This window comes from Rattus norvegicus, chromosome 6 (assembly GCF_021556685.1).
Source record: "Rattus norvegicus strain SHRSP/BbbUtx chromosome 6, alternate assembly SHRSP_T2T, whole genome shotgun sequence".
NCBI classification, from domain to species: Eukaryota; Metazoa; Chordata; class Mammalia; order Rodentia; family Muridae; genus Rattus; species Rattus norvegicus.
In genome coordinates, this window is record NC_141539.1 from 142,657,510 (window position 1) to 142,678,807 (window position 21,298).

Below are 21,298 nucleotides of genomic sequence, written 5' to 3' on the forward strand. Positions count from 1 at the left end.
CCCTGAAATCATTGCCTCCAGAAGCTCCCCTGTACCCCCTTGCCAGCTAGTCAGTCCCCTGCTGTCTTGGCCCAAGCAAAAAAAAAAAGCAGGCAGCAGTGATAAGGAGCAGAACCAGCAGCAGGGACTAAAGAAGCTGTTCCCACTCCCTGCCTGAGATCTCTCCCCCTTTCCCCAAACCATGTCCCTAGTTTGGCAAGAGATCACTATGGGAGAACCCAAAGTGCCAGAACCCTAAACACCTGTTCCTCAAGTTCTGCACAGCTAATTTATTCAGCTGTTTTTCTTTCACTGTCATATGCAACAAGTATTTATCAATATTATTGAAGACATTGACATGAAGATTGTAGAGGGCATGAGGGCCTGGTACTCACAGAGAAGCAGGATTAAATAGGATAACCTTGTCTGAATTTTTGGTTCAATTCCATTTATAAACCATTCTTATTTTGCTCCAATATTCTGCTGTTTTTATTACAAGAATTTTATTCACATAGGGATAGCTTCTCAAGGAAGGAGAAAGAAGTCAAATATTTACACCCCATTCAGAAAGAGGAGTGTTGAGGTTCTTAACAAACTGCTGATTACTTTTTGCTATCTGTGTGGACAAAAATGCACCCTATACCCAAGATGATTATCCTAGACTTTTCCATCATTAGAATATAACTCATCCTAAGGGAGGTGTCACATGTACTTTATGGCCTCTAAAGATGTACTCTATTGGTCAGAGACCACACTAGACTCTAGGCTGTAGCAATAGAACCACAAGAACTCCATAAAGAGATTCTATATGGCCCCACCTTAAGCTTTACTGTGCAACTGGATTTAGAATTATTATGAAAATAGGAGCTGCCCACAGACCCTTTTCCAATTTCTATTATTATGTTGAAATATACCTATACTAAACAGTCTGTGCTCAGACTCCTCAAAGTCCAATCCAGATTGACAAGGAAATCAACACCACATTCTCATTCTTATCTTCACATGGATTGTTTTCCTCTATGACACCTGCAAGGATGACCTCAAGAAATAAAAGCTTTCCTATGAGAAATTATCCTGTGATCTTAGAGATTAATAATAGAAAACTTCAAGCTTAAACCACATACACACACACACACACATACACACACACACACTCACTCACATACACAAACAGAAAGAGAGAGAGAGAGAGAGAGAGAGAGAGAGAGAGAAGAGGAGATAGCCTAAAACCCAATTTTTTTATGTGTTTCATTATACCTACACATTACATTTTTACACATTCCTCATTGTTAAATCCTTTCAGTCCTGCCTTTTAAATACACTTTAAAGATTTAAACAAAGACATTAGACTTTTGAGCAAATGCAAAATTTACACAACAGATATCTTATCAGAAATTTCTCTTTATTAGTAATTTACAATTCTTTTTCTATAGCTGAATGAAAATAGATTACTTCGTCAATATATCCTGATTACTGGTTTCCATTCCCCAACACCTTCTCAATCTTATCCCAGCTCTATTCTGATTATAAAATTACAAAACAAACCGAATCTAAATATGATAAAAAGGAAAAGCAAACAAATAGGACAAAACAAAGAAACAGGAGAAAATTCATCGAACAAAAAGTAGAGGAAACATATATGCATGGAAAGACACATATTCAAAAATATTCTGTAGAACAAAGCTGGGCAAAAGATATGTAGTGGACTCTGAGAGTTGATGCTGTATCTGTATAGGTCCGTGCTCTAAAGAGGGTAGCAATTAGTATGGATGATTACTGCAACTTGGAAGGAAGTAAATATGGGACCAAAACCTTATCTATAATCTCAGAACCAACCTCCATCAACAAGAATATAAAGATGTTGGTTAAGGAGTTTGATGAAAAGTGGTTTGATAATATTTTGAACAATGTACAGAAATTAAATTTGCATGCCTCTGCATTCTGATGAATATTTCTCACCTTCTAAGAGGCTGGAATTCCTGCTGGAACACAGGGAAAGTGATAACAACACACCTGAGGTCATTGAGAATATGAAGGAGTATTTGCTTGCCTATGTTGGTAATTTAGATTTTACAGGTCAAATTCATATTATACATTATTCCCAATAATAAAAAATCTTGGTCTTTCAGGATCCAGTGATATTTTTAACATGTGTCACCATACTTTTCACTTTTTATTGTTTTTTTTAAATAAGAAACATGTCAATGGAAGCGGTCCTGGTGAAGTGATTCACAAGTTATGGGGAATTGTAGGGTTATCCAAATAGCATCACTTTATTCATAGATGTTCATTTAAAAAGAGAGGAGTACACAATAAATACACATTCAAAATTACTATTACTGAGCATGTCTAAAGATTAGTCGTTTCTGTCATCTCAGTCCCATGGAAGATTTTACTCCTCCAAGGTATCTGACACATTCAGGATGTTGTTACAACACTGTGTCTTGCACAGTAATAGACCGCAGAGTCCTCAGATGTCAATCTGCTGAGTTCCATGTAGGCTGTGTAGGAGAATGTGTCTGAAGTCAGTGTTGCCTTGTCCTTAAACTTCTGATTGTAAGTCGTACTACCACTTCCAGGAGAAATAACTCCAATTCATTCCAGGACATGTCCAGGCCTCTGCTTTACCCAATCCATACCATATCTGGTAAAAGTGTAGCCAGAAGTCTTGCAAGACACATTCACTGAAGATGCAGCTGGGCCTGGGAATGGACACCTGTGTAGAGAAAGACAGAGTGGATGTGATTTTAACCTCATGTCCTATCTCCTCTTCAGATTTGGAAATGGTGAGCCCCTTACCAGCAGTTACTGACAGGAGAAAGAGAAAAACCCAGCTCCATTCCATGGTTAGAGGTAGTATGTTCAGGGACTGTGTTGTTTTCTGAGTGTGGACATCCCTGTATTTACAGCCATAGATTCAGGTAATTTACATATTAATGACCAGGGGACTTCTTACATAAGAACCTAGACTACCTGAAGAAGAACTGAAGAGGAAAGACTTAAAAGGCACATGGTTCAGACAACAGGATGCTCAGGCCCAAGTCTTAATCCTCTTTGAGGAAATACATCACATACACTTGCACTCTGAGCAGCTGCTGTGGATGTAACTTTAGGGACTAAGCTACCAAAAGATTTTTGTCATGATTCTGTTGCTCCATTTTGACACAATGTCATCAGTTGCTCTACAGATGTTTTTTGTGGTGATGATGATATTGATAGAATAATCCAAAAATGGCTAATTGTTACTGCCTGCTTTCAGATATATGGAATTAATATCTGCCTTTCCAATAGGTTATCTATTTCAAAAGTCACTACAATGGCTAAAAGTAAATGTACTATGCATATACACAGAGAGTCATCACTAGTAAATAGTGAATCTCCAGAAATCTTCCCCCACAAAAGTGAATATATCTTTCCAACAGTCAATAAATGCCAATAAAATTTTCAGTTTGGTGTGGGCCCTCAAGGTTTCCTCCACATACATGTTGTAACATATATTTTTAATACCTTGCATTATTTTGTGATGAGAAGAGGATACATATGTACCAAAGAGGATTTATTAACCAGTGGGGACTCCTTGCCTAATGAATGCAATTCTAAGAGTATTACCTGATATTGGTAAGCTTACCAGAAAATATCTTTACTTGCTAAGCCATTTCAAGATCTCCAATGTGGTACTTTTCACTGGTTTTGTTTGTGTGTTTGTGTGTTTGTGTGTGTGTGTGAGTGTGTGTGTGTGTGTGTGTGTGTGTGTGTGTGTGTGTGTGTGTGTGTTGTACTGGTAAATATACGTCCTGAGAGTTTGTTTTGGCAGTAAGAACAGTTCAATCCCTGAACATAAAATTTCATGATAGAATTTCTGGGAGTGTTTCACAAAGAATCTTCATGGTAATTGTGCATGGAGACACCACATGTCAATCACAGCAGGTCAGATCAGTTAAAATACTTAAGAAAGGAAATAACTTTCAAAACAGAGTCCCCTCCCCACCCTCTTCATCTCTCTGTGGGGATTATTGGCCTCATTGAGCCCACTGCTGTTCATCAACTCCCAAACACATATCACAGGAGATAACAGTTTCTTTTCTGTCCTCATGAGGCTACACCTGGGGCAGAGAACCTATGTTCAGAGTATAAAACACTCACCCTATGTTGTATAATAAACAAAGTAAAAAGATTTGCACAATAACTGTGTGCGGAACTGAGAATATGGACATAAATAACTGAAATGCTGCAGCACCTCTGAACCTGGCTGACTCTTAGGAAATGAAACCATTTTGAACATAGTGCTGTAATAGATTCATATTAACAAGAATGGATAATTAGTAAAAATTCTGATTAGAGAAACTTAAAAGGAAAAAACCACACAAAAAATATGAATCCTAGAGGTTTGCAATAAGAATCACTCCGTAGTTACAGGGGCTATCAGAGACTGAGCCACCAACCAAAGAGCATATATGGGCTGGACCTAGAACCTTAGCACATGTGTAGCACTTGTACAGTTCAGTCTTCTTTGGTGTCCCGCAATAACTGGAGTGGGGGCTATGCCTAAAGCCTATCTGTAGGATGCATTCCCCTGACTAGACAGCCTTGTCTGTCCTCAGTAGGAAAGGATGCCCATTAGCCTACATAGAGTAGATGCAGGGGGTTTGAAGGATATCCATTATGGCATCACCTTCTCGGAAAAGAAAAGACCGGAATAGAAGGAGGGACTGTTTAGAGGAAACCAGGAGACAGAGGCAATAAATAAGAATATAAAATGAATGAATGAATGGATGAATGAATGAATAGATGGATGGATAGATAGATAGAGAGATAAATAAATAAATAAATAAATAAATAAATAAATAAATAAATAAATCTCCTTTGGAACATGGCCAATTAAAAATGGTTCATAAAGCCCCCATAAGAAAATAGGTTATTCAATTTACTTTTATAAAAAGACATTTTTCTATGTACTACATCAGTTTCCTTCCTATCCAGAGGAAGTCCTTCCTTTGCTACTCAAATGCAAATCCTACTTTTCCTTGTTGCCTTCCCCTTCTCCATCATTATTTATCTCCTGATTTTTCCTCTTATTCCTTGCCCTTGTCTTTCTGGGGCAAGCAAGACTTCTCTGTGCTGCGAACTTGGGCTTGGGATGTCCCGGGACTCTACAGCCATTGCTTTACCACCACAATTGTTGTCCTGTAGCTGTTAGAAAAAGTTTCTGAGAATATTGAAATGGTGAGAATTTCAGATATACGTGGTTGCTGTAAGTTCAAAAGCCATCATATCAGGAAGGATGACATTCATCCCCTTTCTCAAAGACACATGAATACAGGAAACCTGTCAGGGAAACCTGAAATACAGATAATTATCTCCACCACTTATTTCAACTCTGCTGTAATCAACTCTGGGGTTATGTTAGGAAGATTCCTGAATGATGTCCATCCTGCGCCAAGAGTCAGCATGCTTCTTGCACTCCTTCAGTATCATAGCCACTGGGTCTGCCTGTCATAAGATTCAGCAGGTTGAGGATCAAGAAGGGGCAAACCTGCCTTGAACCTCAAGGATGTGAATTACCTTATCTTGTATTTGAAAACCTGCCTAGTGTTGCAGTATGAGTTCTTGATTATTACTCTAGAAAACATGGCCGAAACATCAGGAACAACAAAGATTTATAAGTACGGTATCTGCTGTGACAATACTCACATGAAATTATCTAAAAATATTAATTAAGAAACTTAAAAATGAATAAGAAACTGTCATCTTACAATCAACCTCTTGTTGAGTGTTCTGGGTTTGGTGTTGATCACTCGGCAATGGGACCTGGAAATTCAGGCTGTGCTTCTCTGCCAGAGCTGCAGGATCAGGTCTGGAATGATTTTGAAAACCAAATGGATTAAGTGCATGTCCCTCCTCTTGTGAGCTCCCTGTGGAAGCCTAGGAGATTTGTATGCCTAGACAAGAATAAACAAAAAAAAAGAAGCATACAAGAAAACAGGAAATAATTATACCACTATCACTACTGAAAAATATTTGGGACAATTTACAAGAGTTTGTTTTTCTTACTGTTTACTTTCCTTTTTAATTAAGACTGGAGTCTTTGCTCATATAATATATACTCTTATCATATTTGACCTAGTTCTATTCCTTTCTCTTCCTTCCTACCTCTTCTCCTATCTGGATCTCATCCTTCATGTCTTTCATAAGAATGAGGTTTTAGGAGTTAAAATAGAACTGAGCAAAATAAAATACAATTAGCTAAAACAAATGCTATTATACAGAAGTTGGACAAGGTAAATAAACAAAAGAACAAGACTCCCAAGAGAAAGCAAAAAAGTCAGAGGCCCAATTCTTCAAACACTCAAGAGAACCATAAAAATACTAAACTGAAAAGTATAACATATACAGAGAGGACTGTCGCTAAAGAAAATATGTGGATAAAAATGTTCCTGAAAAAGCACAGGTTAAAGAATGTTTTGCAGAAGAAGACACAGGTGAAAGTATATTTTGATATAACAAACACACAAAAGGACCTTTGAAGAAGGAGTATAAATATGACCACACATACATGGGAAGATGAGCACGGAGCCTTGTTTGGTTTGTTCCACATCATTATCCTTTTCTAACAACAGACATGTATTGGTTCACCTTCCATAGCATTGCTGAGCTCAACTTGTAGTAATGCTGACATTGAGAGAAACTTATCCCCAAGAAGTGCTTATGAGATTCCTTCAACTGCTTGTTGCTTTAGCAGCCTCAGGACAGCTGGTGAGTCTTACAGTTTCTTCATGTTTCAGCTACAGGTACCTGGTGTCTGCCTGCCTACAGAACTGGTTTGCAACTGCTGAGTTGTGTTTGGTGTTTGCTATGGGACTCAACTGCTGCCAAAGATCAAGCTCACCCCAAAGAACTATTGCTGAACAGGCCCACTTCCCCCATAACCTAATAAATTTTCTCTAACATTTCCAACATTGGGTGGTGGATTACCTTCAATTAAAAGTAAGTGTCAAAAAATGTATGCCTACAAGGGACCAATATATCCCATGGTGACCTGGTGCTTGCAAATTCTGTTTTTGTGAGTTCACAAGACCTTGGCTCAGTTGAATTAAAGGCCTGCAAATCCTAGTGTCTGCCATTCATTCTAGCTTTTATGCTCTTTGCTTCCTCTTTCTCAGAGTTCCTTAGCGTTGAAGGGTAGGATTTGTTGAAGTCAACTCATTCAGATCTAGGTGTTCCTGATATTTTGCCTTAATGTCTTGCTGTTGGTCTGTGTTTTCTTTTACATTTGCCTAAAGAAAGTTTTCTGATTATGCCTGAATCCATCACTGGCCTATGACAGCAATAAAATATCATTAAGATTCAATTTTGTTACATTGTTTACTTTAGCAGTAGTATTTGATTTTACCTTAGGACTCTGGGCATGGATAAATTGCAAAAGAAAATGTTCACACAAGTAATTGAACATGGACTCCAGTGTCTTTCACTATATCCTAGGTTAGCAAAAGAGAAAGGCAAACAGCAACCCGGCCACAAATAATTCACGTATCTAGAATCTGTCCTACCTGAAAAATGTGATAAGGCATGGTGGCAAAAAGTGGTTGGGAGTAACTAATGAATATCTGATTTGACTTAAAGCTTTCTTACTCAATGAGACACAACCCAAACCCAACACTCTTTATTACATAAGTAAAATACAGTATGAATGGCTGTATTTCACTTTACTTTTGCCCGTGTATGCTCATCTGACATATGAAAGCACTTAAATAAAATTTTGACAAGTTCAGAAGGATTAATAAAATTTTTATGAATGTTGAACACAGACATTCAATTGAAGACAAAGAAAATTGGAAAAGAAGACAAAAAAACGTGGAGGATTAATGCCTATGATCCAATCATGATATGCAAGACTTCAAAAATGTGGTAAAGTAATATAAATCATATTCATCATTTTTCTTCTCAACTTCTAAAACTCTTGAACATGGGATTTTACATTTTTATTGTCTGCTAAGAGCTGTGTTTCATTCCTATACTGCAAGCAGGTCCATACTTTTAAGTGTTTTCAAAGTTATATTTGATTATTCAAATATTTCTTAATATTTCAAATTAACATGTCTGTTAGTAGAAAAAACATAAAGAAGTCTACAGGCTCTAGTCTAGGGTCTAAGACTTAAAGTCTGTGAACCCACAGTGAACTAGTCTATGGGGGGAGGGCGGCAATGGGGGGAGGGTTGGGAGGGGAACACCCATAAGGAAGGGGAGGGGGGAGGGGGATGTTTGCCCGGAAACCGGGAAAGGGAATAACACTCGAAATGTATATAAGAAATACTCAAGTTAATAAAAAAAAAAAAAAAGACTTAAAGTCTGGTCACATGAGCAGATGTAATATTTGCAAAGCAGATATTACCAAAATTTTTGCATCTTTCTTTGCATCCTCTCTCTCTCTCTCTCTCTCTCTCTCTCTCTCTCTCTCTCTCTCTCTCTCTCTCTCTCTCCCCCTCCCTTCCTCCCTCCCTCCCTCCCTCTCTCTCTCTCTCCCTCTCTCTCTCTCTCTCTTTCCCCCTCAAGTCACCTAAAAATAAAAATAAAATAAAAGTAGATGAAGAAAACAGTAGCAGGAATGGAATTAAACAGACAGAAGGAAAAGCACAAGAAACACACTGTGAGGGGACTTTCTGTTATGATATGCCTTCCACTGCATGGACAGGAGAGAAGGAGACTCTGTGCTAGTAGAGTGACCAGCAGAGGAGATAAAGAGTCAGGGAGGGGAGGAAATGATCTTTGCATGATGGTCATTGGAAATGCTCAGCTGACTAGCTAGCAATCAGGCCACTTCTGTGGCTTTGAGAAGGAATCAGGGCACTTCTGAGGCTTTGACAAGCAATCACGGAAATTCTGTGGCTTTGATTAGCCATCAGGCTATTTCTGCTGCTTGGACTTACTAGGTACCAGCTTCTTTATTCATACAAGTTTCATAGAAAAAAGACAGACTGATAATTCTCCTCATGTTACAGAATATCCATTTACTTAGTATACATTCAAGGATAAAACTTCAGTCACAATTAGAAAATGCAAAAGAATTATTCTTTTTTGCTGTATATTGTAGTTTTATATTTTTTTATTAACTTGAGTATTTCTTATATACATTTCGAGTGTTATTCCCTTTCCCGGTTTCCGGGCAAACATCCCCCTCCCCCCTCCCCTTCCTTATGGGTGTTCCCCTCCCAACCCTCCCCCCATTGCCGCCCTCCCCCCACCAGTCTAGTTCACTGGGGGTTCAGTCTTAGCAGGACCCAGGGCTTCCCCTTCCACTGGTGCTCTTACTAGGATATTCATTGCTACCTATGGGGTCAGAGTCCAGGGTCAGTCCATGTATAGTCTTTAGGTAGTGGCTTAGTCCCTGGAAGCTCTGGTTGCTTGGCATTGTTGTACATATGGGGTCTCGAGCCCCTTCAAGCTCTTCCAGTTCTTTCTCTGATTCCTTCAACGGGGGTCCTATTCTCAGTTCAGTGGTTTGCTGCTGGCATTCGCCTCTGTATTTGCTGTATTCTGGCTGTGTCTCTCAGGAGAGATCTACATCCGGCTCCTGTCAGTCTGCACTTCTTTGCTTCATCCATCTTGAAAAGAATTATTCTTATTGTTATTAGTCCTACAACTCAAAACTTCATCTCCAAATCTAACACAGTTATTATATGATAGCCTGCAACTACACTGGCAATGTTTGTTGTTTGAAAGCACTCAAGACAAACAAAAATATCTAAACCAGTATGTTTATGAATGGCAAATACTAACACCTAATTCACTTTACTATATGCTTCACCATCTACACTATAAAGTAGGAAAAGTTTATTTTAGTACATCTATCTTATTTACTGGCCTAATCTTCCAAGAGCGTATCCTGTATGAACCCCTGTTTTTTATGTACATTTTCAGAGAACGCTCAGCCTATAATAAAATAAGATCTTCAATCTGTAACCTATTCTACTGGCCAGTGTGAGATTGGAAATTTTCTCTGTTTACCCTGCACCAATTTTACTGTTTGAGTTATCTCAGGGGCAGATACCCCAAAAAGTTTCCTGGAGGAATGGCCTCATCTAACTATGCATTTATCTCTGCATTGCCATGAGCCATCTAGTAGAAGTTAAAAACTAGTAGGTGAACTTCCTGATATGTTTTACTCCGGGCACTGTAAAACATGACAGATTTGCTCATATAGGCAAAGCCATGGAGCTTTATGAAAGATTCCTGCTATTAAAATGGTTTTCTGTTATTTTTGAATATTTATACAATCATTTGGGATATTTTTTGGTTTTTTTTTCTTTATTAACTTGGGTATTCCAGGACAACATCCCCCTAACCCCTCCCCCTCCCCTTCTATATGGGCTTCCCTTCCACATCCTCCCCCCATTACCAACCTCCCCCCAACAAACACTTTCACTGGGGGTTCAGTCTTGGCAGGACCAAGGGCTTCCTCTTCCACTGGTGCTCTTACTAGGCTATTCATTGCTACTTATGAGGTTGGAGCCCAGGGTCAGTCCAGGTATAGTCTTTGGGTAGTGGCTTACTCCCTGGAAGCTCTGGTTGGTTGGCATTGTTGTTCATAAAGGGTCTCAAGCCCCTTCAAGCTCTTCCAGTCCTTTCTCTGATTCCTTCAATGGGGTTCGCATTCTCAGTTCAGAGGATTGCTGCTGGCATTCGCCTCTGTATTTTCTGTATTCTGGGTGTGTCTCTCAGGAGAGATCTACATCCGGTTCCTGTTGGCCTGCACTTCTTTGCTTCATCCATCTTATCTAGTTTGGTGGATGTATATGTATGGGCCACATGTGGGGCAGGCTCTGAATGGGCGTTCCTTCAATCTCTGTTCTAAACTTTGCCTCCCTATTCCCTGCCAAGAGTATTCTTGTTCCCCTTTTAAAGACGGAGTGAAGCATTCGCATTTTGGTCATCCTTTTTGAGTTTCATGTGGTCTGTGCATCTAGGGTAATTCAAGCATTTGGGCTAATATCCACTCATCAATGAGTGCATACCATGTGTGATCTTCTGTGATTGGGTTACCTCACTCAGGATGATATTTTCCAGTTCCATCCATTTGCCTTTGAATTTCATAAAGTCACTGTTTTTGATAGCTGAGTAATATTCCATTGTGTAGATGTACCACATTTTCTGTATCCATTCCTCTGTTGAAGGGCATCTGGGTTCTTTACAGCTTCTGGATATTATAAATAAGGCTGCTATGAACATAGTGGAGCATGTGTCTTTGTTATAGGTTGGGGCATCTTTTGGGTATATGCCCAAGAGAGGTATAGCTGGGTCCTCAGGTAGTTCAAAGTCCAATTTTCTGAGGAACCTCCAAACTGATTTCCAGAATGGTTTACCAGTCTGCAATCCCACCAACAATGGAGGATTTTTCTTCTTTCTCCACATCCTCGCCAGCATTTGCTCTCACCTGAGGTTTTGATCTTAGCCATTCTCATTTGCCAACACTTTTCAGGAGATTTCCAGAAGAACAATGAAGGTATACTGTATTGTAGTAATGTTATATAGACAAATAGATAATTTCTTAATTCTTAATGATGATCTTACCTGACTTCCTAAGGTAATATTATTAATTATTAAGATCTTCTATAATAGGACTGATATTAAGTCCTTTCCTATGTCAAAATTACAATAAGAAATCTTCTATGCTTCAAATATAATTAGTTAATTGCTGCTGAGATAAAAGGGAAACATTTACAACATACAATACTTTCAACAAGTTATAAAACAATTAAAAAGGGAACTAATGATTTTTATACATTCAAAGACAGAAGATAAAATATCGACTGTGTTAATCTATATAGAATTTCAATGTTATGGTCTTTAACTCTCTACCAAGCTGCAGAGCTAGGAATAGCAAGATAAATTCTCTTAAATGATATACATATAATCATCTTTGTTGTAAACCTCTTGTTCAGTTTATGATTTGAATTTATGTTTGAACTTCTAGGTCTTGGTCCGTGGCCTAACTTGTACTAGTTTTTTGGGGTTTTTTATGTATTTTTTCCATTAAATCAGGGTCAGTGGTAAGTTCCACTGATACAGGATATGGCCATTTCAGGATCCACACCCACACTGCTAGGAGTTTCAAGTAGAGCCACCCTCTTAGATGCTCTGGAGCATCTCCACATTCCAGATCTCTGGCACATCATAAAGTTTGCCTACTCCACCACTCGTCTCCTTTCTCTCTCTACTGTTCTCCCTACATATGAACTTCCCTGCATCATATACCTTCCTCCTCACATGTCCCTCCTTCCATCCACCTTCATTTTGTTTTATGTTTGCTCTTCTGAGTATGATTCAACAATTCTTCCTTGGGGCCACCTAGGTATTTGACTTCGTTCAGTCTGTTAATTATTGCATGTCTACCCTGAAATTTGTGGTTAACATTCACCAATAAGTGTTTATATACAATACATTTCTATTTGGGTCTGGGTTAGTTCACCAAGCCATTGTCTTATAGTTCCATCCATATATGTTTGAAATTTATGAGGTCCTTGTTTTTAATGGCTGAGTAGACAAACTTCACTTTATGAAACCATTCTTCCAATGAAAAAAGTTAGTTTGTTCTCTGTTTCTGGCTCTCATGAAGTAAACTACTATGAACATAGTTAAGAAAGTATCCTTTTAGACACTTATATAGCAGAGGATGGCCTTGTTGGGCATCGATAGTTGGAGAAGCCGTTGATCCTGCCAAAAATTGACCCCACAGTGTAAGATAACATATTAGCAGCCTAACAGCACAATTGAAATATCTAGAAAAAAAGAAGCAAATACAACACAAAAAACAATATGTCAGGAAATAATCAAACTCGAGGCTAAAAGCAACCAAGAAGAAACAAAGTGTACTGTACAAAGTACAAACAAAATTAAGAACTGGTTCTTTGAAAAAAAATCTACAAGATAGAAAAACTCTGAGGAGAAACTAACTAAGGGGCACAGAGAGAGTAACCAAAATAACAAAATCAGGAATGAAAAAGGAGACAGAAATGGTGGAGATCCAAAAAAAATAATCAAATCCTACTACAAAAGTCTACACACAACAAAACTGGAACACCTGGATGAAATGGATGATTTTGTACACACAAACCAGATACCAAAGTTGAATCAGGTTCAAATGAAACATATGAACAGCCACATAACCCCTAATAAAATAGAAGTCATTAGAAGTCTACCAAAAAAAAGGCCAGGTCAAAGGGTTTTTGTGCAGAATTCTACCAAACCTTCAAAAATGACCAAATACCAATACTTTTCAAAATATTCCACAAAATAGAAACAGAAGGAAAACTACCCAATCCCTTCTATGAAGCCATAGTTACACTGATACCTAAACCACAAAGAGACACGGCAAAGAATACTTAAGACCAATTTCCCATATATATATATATATATATATATATATATATATATATATATGCATATATATATCAATACAAAAATAATAAATAAAAGTCTTTCGAACCAAATCCAAGAAAATATCAAAAAGATCATTCAACATGATCTAATAGGGTTTATCCAAGAAATGCAGGGATGCTTCAATATATACAAATCTGTCAAAGTAAGCCTGTATATAAACAAACTCAAAGAACAAAACCACATGAATATCTCATTAGATGCTGAAAAGGTCTTTGACAAAATTGAGCACCCCTTCATGTAATAAGTATCATAGAGATCAGGAATTCAGTTTCATACCTAAATATAAACAAAGCAATAAACAATAAACCGACAGCCAATAACAAACTAAAAGAGAGCAACTTAAAGCAATACCATGAAAACCAGGAAAAAAACGAGGCTGCCCACTCTCTACCTATCTGTTCAATATAGTACTCAGAGTTCTAGCCAGTGCAATTAGACAATAAACGAAGATCAAACAGATACAAATTGGGAGGGAGGAAGTTCTGATTTCACTATTTGCAGATGATGTGATAGTACATTTGAGTGAGACCAAAAATTCTACCAGAGAGCTCCTAGTTCTGAGAAACGACTTCAGCAAAGTAGCTGGTTATAAAATAAAGTCAAACAAATCAGTAGTGTTCCTCTACTCAAAGGATAAATGGGTCAGAAAAGAAATTATAGAAACTGCAACTTCACAATAGTCACAAATAATATAAAATATCTTGATATGATTCTAACTACTCAAGTGAAAGATCTGGATGACAAGAGCTTCAGATCCCTGAAGAAAGCAATTGAAGAATAAGTCATTAGATGAAAAGATCTCCCATGCTCATATCTTGGCAGTAATTATATATTAAAAATGGCCATCTTACTGAGAGCAATCTACAAATCAATGCAATCCCCATCAAAATTCCAACTCAACTTCTCAAAGACATAGACTGAAAAATTCTCAAATGTATTTGGAATAAAAAGTACCAAAAACAGGGAAAACAATCTTTCTGAGAATGATTCAGCAGTAAGGAAACTTCTGGTGGAATCACCATCACTGACCTCAAGGTGTACTATAGAGCAATAGTAATAAAAACTGCATAGTATTTGTACAGAGACATGCAGGTAGATCAGAGGAACAGCACTGAAGTTCCAGAAATGTACCCAAATATCTATGTTCACTTGAACTTTGACAAATACTAAAATCATAAAGTGGATAAAAGATAGCATTTTCAACAAGTGTTCAACTGGGGGTCAGCATGTAGAACAATGCAAATTTACCTATACTTGTCTCCTTGTACAGAACTCAAGTCCAAGTGAATCAAGAACCTGCACATAAAACCAGATACATCGAGTCTAGTAGAACAGAAAATGGGGAAGAGCCTCAAACACATGGGCATAGAGAAAATTTTCCATAACAGAACACCAATGGCTTTTGCTCGAAGATCAATTATGGAAAAAAAAGGGCCCTGTGAGAATTGAAAAACTTCTCTAAGGCAAAAGACATTGTCATTAGGACAAAACCACAACCGACAGATTGGGAAAAGATCTTTACCAATCCTACATCAGATTGAGGGCTAATATCCAAAATGTACAAAGAACACAAATAGTTAGACTACAGAGAACCAAATAACCCCATAAAAATGGACTATAACTAAAGAGAAAATTCTCAACTGAGGAATATCAAATGACCGAGAAGCACCTAAAGAAATGTTCAACATCCTTAGTCATTAGACAAATGCAAATCAAAATGACACTGAAATACACTTAACACCAATCTGAATGGATAGGATCAAAAATTCAGGTGAGAGAAGATACTGGCAAAGATGTGGACAAAGAGGAACACTCCTCCATTGTTGATGGTACTATAAGCTGGAAAAATCACTTTGGAAATCAATGGCCCTTCCAGATAACAGAGGAAATAGTTTCTTCTGAAGATGCAGCTCTACCACTCCTGGGCATATACCAAAAGATGCTCCAACATATAACAAGGACAGATGCTCCACTATGTTCATAGCAGCCTTATTCATAATGTTGAGGAGCTGGAAAGGACCCAGATGTCCTTCAACAGAGGAATGGATTAAGAAAATGTGGTACATTTACACAATAGAGTACTACTCAGCTATAAAAACAATGGCATCATGCAATTTTTAGGTAAATGGATGGAAAGAGAAAATATCATCCTGATTGAGGTAACCCAGGCACAAAAGAACAGATATGGGATGTACTCACTGATAAATGGATATTAGCCCAAAAGCTAACAGTACCAAGTACAGGAGGGGATGGGAGAGACGTACCAAGGGTCAGGAAATGGAATAAAAATATGCAGCAGTGTTAAGGAACTCTTAACTGGAGTTAAGAGTCCCACTGTCAGGTCAAAGACACCAGGGAAACAAATGGATCACAGGACACAGCAGGGAGGATTTTAGCTGAAGTTTGCAGAGAAGAAATAGAACCTGTAGAGACCGCTGCCTATAGATAGACATGGATCCTGGTTGGGGTCACCCACACATCTCAAAGTTTTTAACCCAGGAATGTTTCTTTTTAAAGAAAAAACAGGGACAAAAAATAGACCAGAGACTGGAGGAATGGCCATCCAGGACTGCCCCACCTGGGAATCTATCCTGTCTGCAGACACCATCCTGATACTATTGCTGTTGCCAAGAGACCCTTGTTGACTGAAACCTAGTGAGGCTGTTCCTTGGGAGGTTTGGTCAGCAACTGACTAATGCATGTGTGGATGCCAGAGCCAACCATCAGACTGAGCTCAAGGACCACTATTGGGGAGCTGGTGAAAGACTGGAGGAGCCAAGGGGGATTGGAATCCAGAAGGAAGAACAATATGGACTCTATGGCTCACCCCCCCCCATGCTCCCAGACACTAGATCACCAACTAAGAAGTGTACCGGAAGGGATTCATGGCTTGAGGTACATATGTATCAGAGGATGGTCTTGTTTGTCATCAATGGGAGGGGAGGCCCTTGGTTGTCTGGACGTTTGATACCCCAGTGTAGTGAGATAATGGAGAGGTGGGGTGTGAGAGGATGGGTGGTCAGGGTAGTATGCTCATTTAGTCAAAGGAGAGTGAGGGGAGAGCAGATGTGGGATGGAGGATGGTTGTTTAGGGGGTTACCGGGAAGTGTGTATCATTTCAGATGTAATGAATTGAATGATTGATAAAAATAAATAAATTTTTAAAAAGAAAATGTCTGTGTGGTGAAACATTTAATGATGTCCATAGATTCTTACTTAATCTTTGTCAGTTCAGGAAAAGAAAAAAGGTAAGAGATGGGTCTGTAGGGCAGTAGGCAACTGACCAGAAATGACTGGAAACCAAACTCAGGATGAGCATGAGCACACCAGAAATAAACAAACATTTTGTCCTTCCATGATGATCTAGTTTATAGAAAAGTAAGAAGTACACAAGATTTGGGACCTTTACCCAGTTTGTATAATTTCTATTACCTTTGTTTATTAAAAAGCCTTATACGATATAATCTAACCAAAACTTTCCTCTACACAGCTCCTCCTACATCCTCATTGCTTTGCTGCCAACAGAAATTTATACCTTTCTGTTCTCTCACATTTTAACAAAACACAAACAAAAACACAAAACAAGAATCACTTTCTATCTCTTTGTCTCTATTACTATTCATCCTATCTCTCTTGTCATACACGCACACACACACACACACACACACACACACACACAAACACACACATACTCCAACGCAAACGTAAAAAAAAACACACAAAATCTGAAACCAAATGTATGTGAAAAGACTACTAAAACAAAAACAATGATTAAATAAGGCTATATAAGACAAACACTCTGCAAATATGTCATTGTGTTGGTTCTGTCTGTCCGTCTACCTATCATAGTACCTACCTTCTAATGTGGTTAATATGGAAAGTAAGAATCCATTTAAGAAGACTAAAGGGGAGCTAAGTATACCCTTCAGAGGGAATAGGGAGGCAAAGTTTAGAAGAGAGGCTAAAGGAACGCCCATTCAGAGCCTGCCCCATATGTGGCCCACACATATACAGCCACCAAACTAGATAAGATGGATGAAGCAAAGAAGTGCAGGCTGACAGGAACTGGTTGTAGATCTCTCCTGAGAGACACAGTGAGAATATGGCAAATACATAAGTGAATGCAAGCAGCAAACCACTGAACTGAAAACGGGACCCCCTTTGAAGGATTCAGAGAAAGGACTGAAAGAGCTTGAAGGTGCTTGAGACCCTATATGAAAAACAATGCCAACCAACAAGAGCTTCCAGGGACTAAGCCACTACCCAAAGACTATACTGACCCTGAGCTCCAACTGCATAGATAACAATGAATAGCCTAGTAAGAGCACCAGTGAAAGGGGAAACCCTTGGTCCTCCCAAGGCTGAACCCCAGTGAAAGAGATTCTTGGGGGGAGGGCAGTAATGTGGGGGAGGAAGGGGAGGGGAACACCCATATAGAAGGGGAGTGGGAGGGAGGAAGTGTTAGGGAGATGTTGGCCTGGAAACCGGGAAAGGGCAATGTAAATAAGAAATACCCAATTTAATAAAGATGGAGGGGAATAAAAGAAGACTAATTATCCATTTAAAATGAATGCCAGCTGCAGATAGATTCTTGGTCAATGGTGGGAGCACATGTCCACTTCCCCATTTCTGTACAGGGTGTCATTGACTGGAACCTATCTAAGTCGGTGCAGGTTCCCACAGTCTATGTGAGTTCATATGTGCATCAGTCTATTGTGTCTGGATTAAACTGTTTCTTTATCATCATCCATTCTATCTGGCTCTTAAAATTTTCTTCTGCAATGATCCATTAGTATTGGGTTTGATGAGGACAACCCATTTAATACCAGTGCTCTAATGTCTTCCACTCTCCAAATTATCCATTTGTGGTTCTCTCTTGCTTCCCGTCTACTGCCAAACATGTCTCTGATGAGGGATAGAGGAGTTACTCTTTGAAGTGTATGGTTATGTAAATAAAAATCATTTTATTGATATGTTGCTCTATCACAACAATGGCATATTGTTTTCCCTTAGGGCCATGCCCTATCCAATTTCATTCTTTTGGCATTTCTACCAGAGTCAACGATGACTAACCCAAACTTTAACCACCCTAACCCTGATTTCATAGTCCTTAAATTCCATTAAAGAATAAATTATTAATTCCACAATGCTTTTGCACCTATTGTACAAGCATAAGCCACACACAGGTAACTATTTTAGAAGATTGAGTTAATATTGATGATTATCTTTCTCATCCAATAATCAGGGACATCCAGTTCTATGAACACTAATCAGAAATGAAGCTTCTACTTGGGCACAAACTCAACTTCTATGTATTCAGTGAGACACATAAGTGTTGTCTTGAACCATAATGTCTTAAAAATAGTTTGTGGAAAGCAACCAATAGAGTTCAGAACATCCTGAATTATTTGGGAGTATATGTGGACGCTCTTTAGTTAATGACTCAATTTGAGAATACTAATCTAGTAATTCCCATCGTCACCATATACAGCTATTCACTGAAGATGATTATGATAGTTTTGAATTTTCTGCTGTGGGAATTTGAAGCCTAAGACTGAAAGGAATCATAGCTCTGAACCAGCTGGTATAGGAACCAAACACCCTCAGCTTTATAAAACAGAACACAAAGAGCATTTTTTATGTATATCTTAATAGGGACCTAGGGTTAAAAACAGGAATAGAAACATCTTAACCTAAGAGCAAACAGGAAACCACAAAAGCCAGAAAGAAAGCTGTGGACATACACTTTTATGATATAATAGGAAGGAACTGAGCTGAGAACTAGTCTGAAATACTGTACCGCTGAAACCTGAGGCTGTGTCAGTGTGGTCTCCGAGCACAGTAGTATGTGGCAGTATCTGCAATGTCCACACTGGTGATCTTGAGGAATACTTGGGTGTTGGAGGTGTTCTTGGAGACTGTGAGCCTGCTTTTCAGAGATGGGTTGTAGTACTTATCACCATCCCAATCAATGGCTGCCAGCCACTCGAGACTCTTCCCTGAAGGCTGACGAATCCAGCTCACAACCATACCAGAAGTGCTCAGTGAAAACCCAGAAAAAGAGCAAGTCAGGCTTAGGGTCTTGGAGGGCTGTAACATCCCAGGACCAGACTCTTTCAGAGTAACCTGGGACAAGACATCTGTGGAGAAATGAAAGGGGAGAAGGTAAGGTTGGAACAGGTGAGGATAGAACAGTTCATGGCTTAGGAAGCCTTGGCACTCACATGCAGGGACAAGCAGCAGCAGGAATGAGGAAGTAAGCCTGTCCATGGCTGTACACCAGTGAGTGCACAGGCCCAGCTTTGTCTTTTCAACCCAAGGTTGGGTGGATCCAGGAGAGATTTGCATTCCCTCACCAGGTGCTGACTCTGATGGTGTACTTAAGTTTTAGGACCCAAGATGTATCAGTCTATGATGGGAGATGCAGGAGCCACATGAGAGTACATATCTCCTTCCCTGTATCTATGAACAGAGAGTACATAAAACACAAGACCAGGTTCCTCAGTATAAAACACTTCTGCTCAGTGATGTTGGGTTGCAGTAGGATTGATAGAAACTCTAACTCTAAGATAAAGTATCCTGGCTCTGCCCACTTATCTAGATATCATTTCTCTGTGTTTCTGCACAGAGGATAGATAAGGAGTTCAAAGGGGAGATTTTACTCCTACATTGTGGACACTCTGTGTCTAGGGCCTGAATGAGTCTTATTATATATTTTCCACAAAATTGGTAAAGTTATAGTAGACTTCTTGCCTAGTAAAAGAGTATATGCCATCTCAAGCTGGCAATTATTAATATTGTAGTTCCATGAAAGAGGGTAACTTCACATACTTTACTGATGTGACAAGATACTGCCTCACATATTTGAAATTGCTATTTATTCAACAATCAGTAGCTTCATTGACCTGTATTCATGACCTCTTTAAAATTAAGAGCAGAAAACATAGACTCTAAGCATGGAGAAATTTACTTAATCTCCTAAATGCGTATGATCTTGAAAGAAGGCACAGTTAGTAGAGGATGCTGAAAGGCATTACACACAAGGTTAGGGTATTTTGTTTTGCTGCCTTAGTAATATACAATGTACTCTTCTTTGTTCTTATCACTATTTATGGTTTAGTACTTAAAGAGAATAAAATTTGCCTATGTTTGGTCAACTTTATGCAGTGGCTTTTTGGCATGAATGTAACTAAATTTATGGAAAAAGCTTGAGTAGATGACTGATTCCATTAAAGAAATCAACACCAAAACAATCAAGTTCCTTTTATGAATAAAAGAGCTTCATACTTTCAAACTTTTGAAAAGTAAAACAATCAAGGAATTTGCAAACCAGAAAATAAGACCTTAGCACAAATTTGTATCAATACAAGAAAGAGGAAACAATCCCACAATGCTGAGTGCCATCTGCAGCCCTGAACTTTCAGGGTAGAATGAGCAATAAGACCTGCACTAATGCTTATGTCTTTTTCTAGGGGGTGGTCAATGTTAAAATGACTCTTTATATATCCAAAGATCAGCATATACCTCCTCATCAGGCACGAGAGGGGGGTCTACAAGAAGGCAAAGATCCTGGAATAGATGACACAGAGGCTAAGTTGCCAGGTTTGGATGAAGGGACAAGAGGGTCAGAAATAAAAAGATTGCTGGTTCCTGAATATTGAAGAGTGAGAAAACAGACACTTCAGAAGAGAGTATGTCATTCAAACCAGGACACAGGTGTTGCACTGCACATGCTTTGCCCATAGAGGGCATAAAAGCACAGTGTTGTCTTAAGTCTGTGATATGAATGGCCATGGTTGAAAATATTTTTTGCGAATTTTTCAGATGTTTTCGAAGTAATACTGGGTTCAAGTCTATAAATGTGCAGAGATGTGAACAACATGTT

General features: G+C 38.7%; 1 long non-coding RNA gene across 2 annotated transcripts; it reads right to left on the reverse strand.

Annotated features, from left to right (window-relative positions):
* Positions 1–1,361: 1,361 nt before the first annotated feature.
* LOC682313 (uncharacterized) lies at positions 1,362–19,697 on the reverse strand. Of its 2 annotated transcripts, XR_015623526.1 has the most exons (4): positions 19,638–19,697; positions 19,214–19,553; positions 5,733–5,833; positions 1,363–2,695 (listed from the first exon to the last, which is right to left on the reverse strand). It is a non-coding gene; the product is annotated as an uncharacterized LOC682313 (long non-coding RNA). The 2 variants fall into 2 exon arrangements; XR_015623525.1 differs by lacking the exon at positions 5,733–5,833 and having other exon boundaries at positions 1,362–2,695.
* Between the last annotated feature and the right edge of the window lie 1,601 nt (positions 19,698–21,298).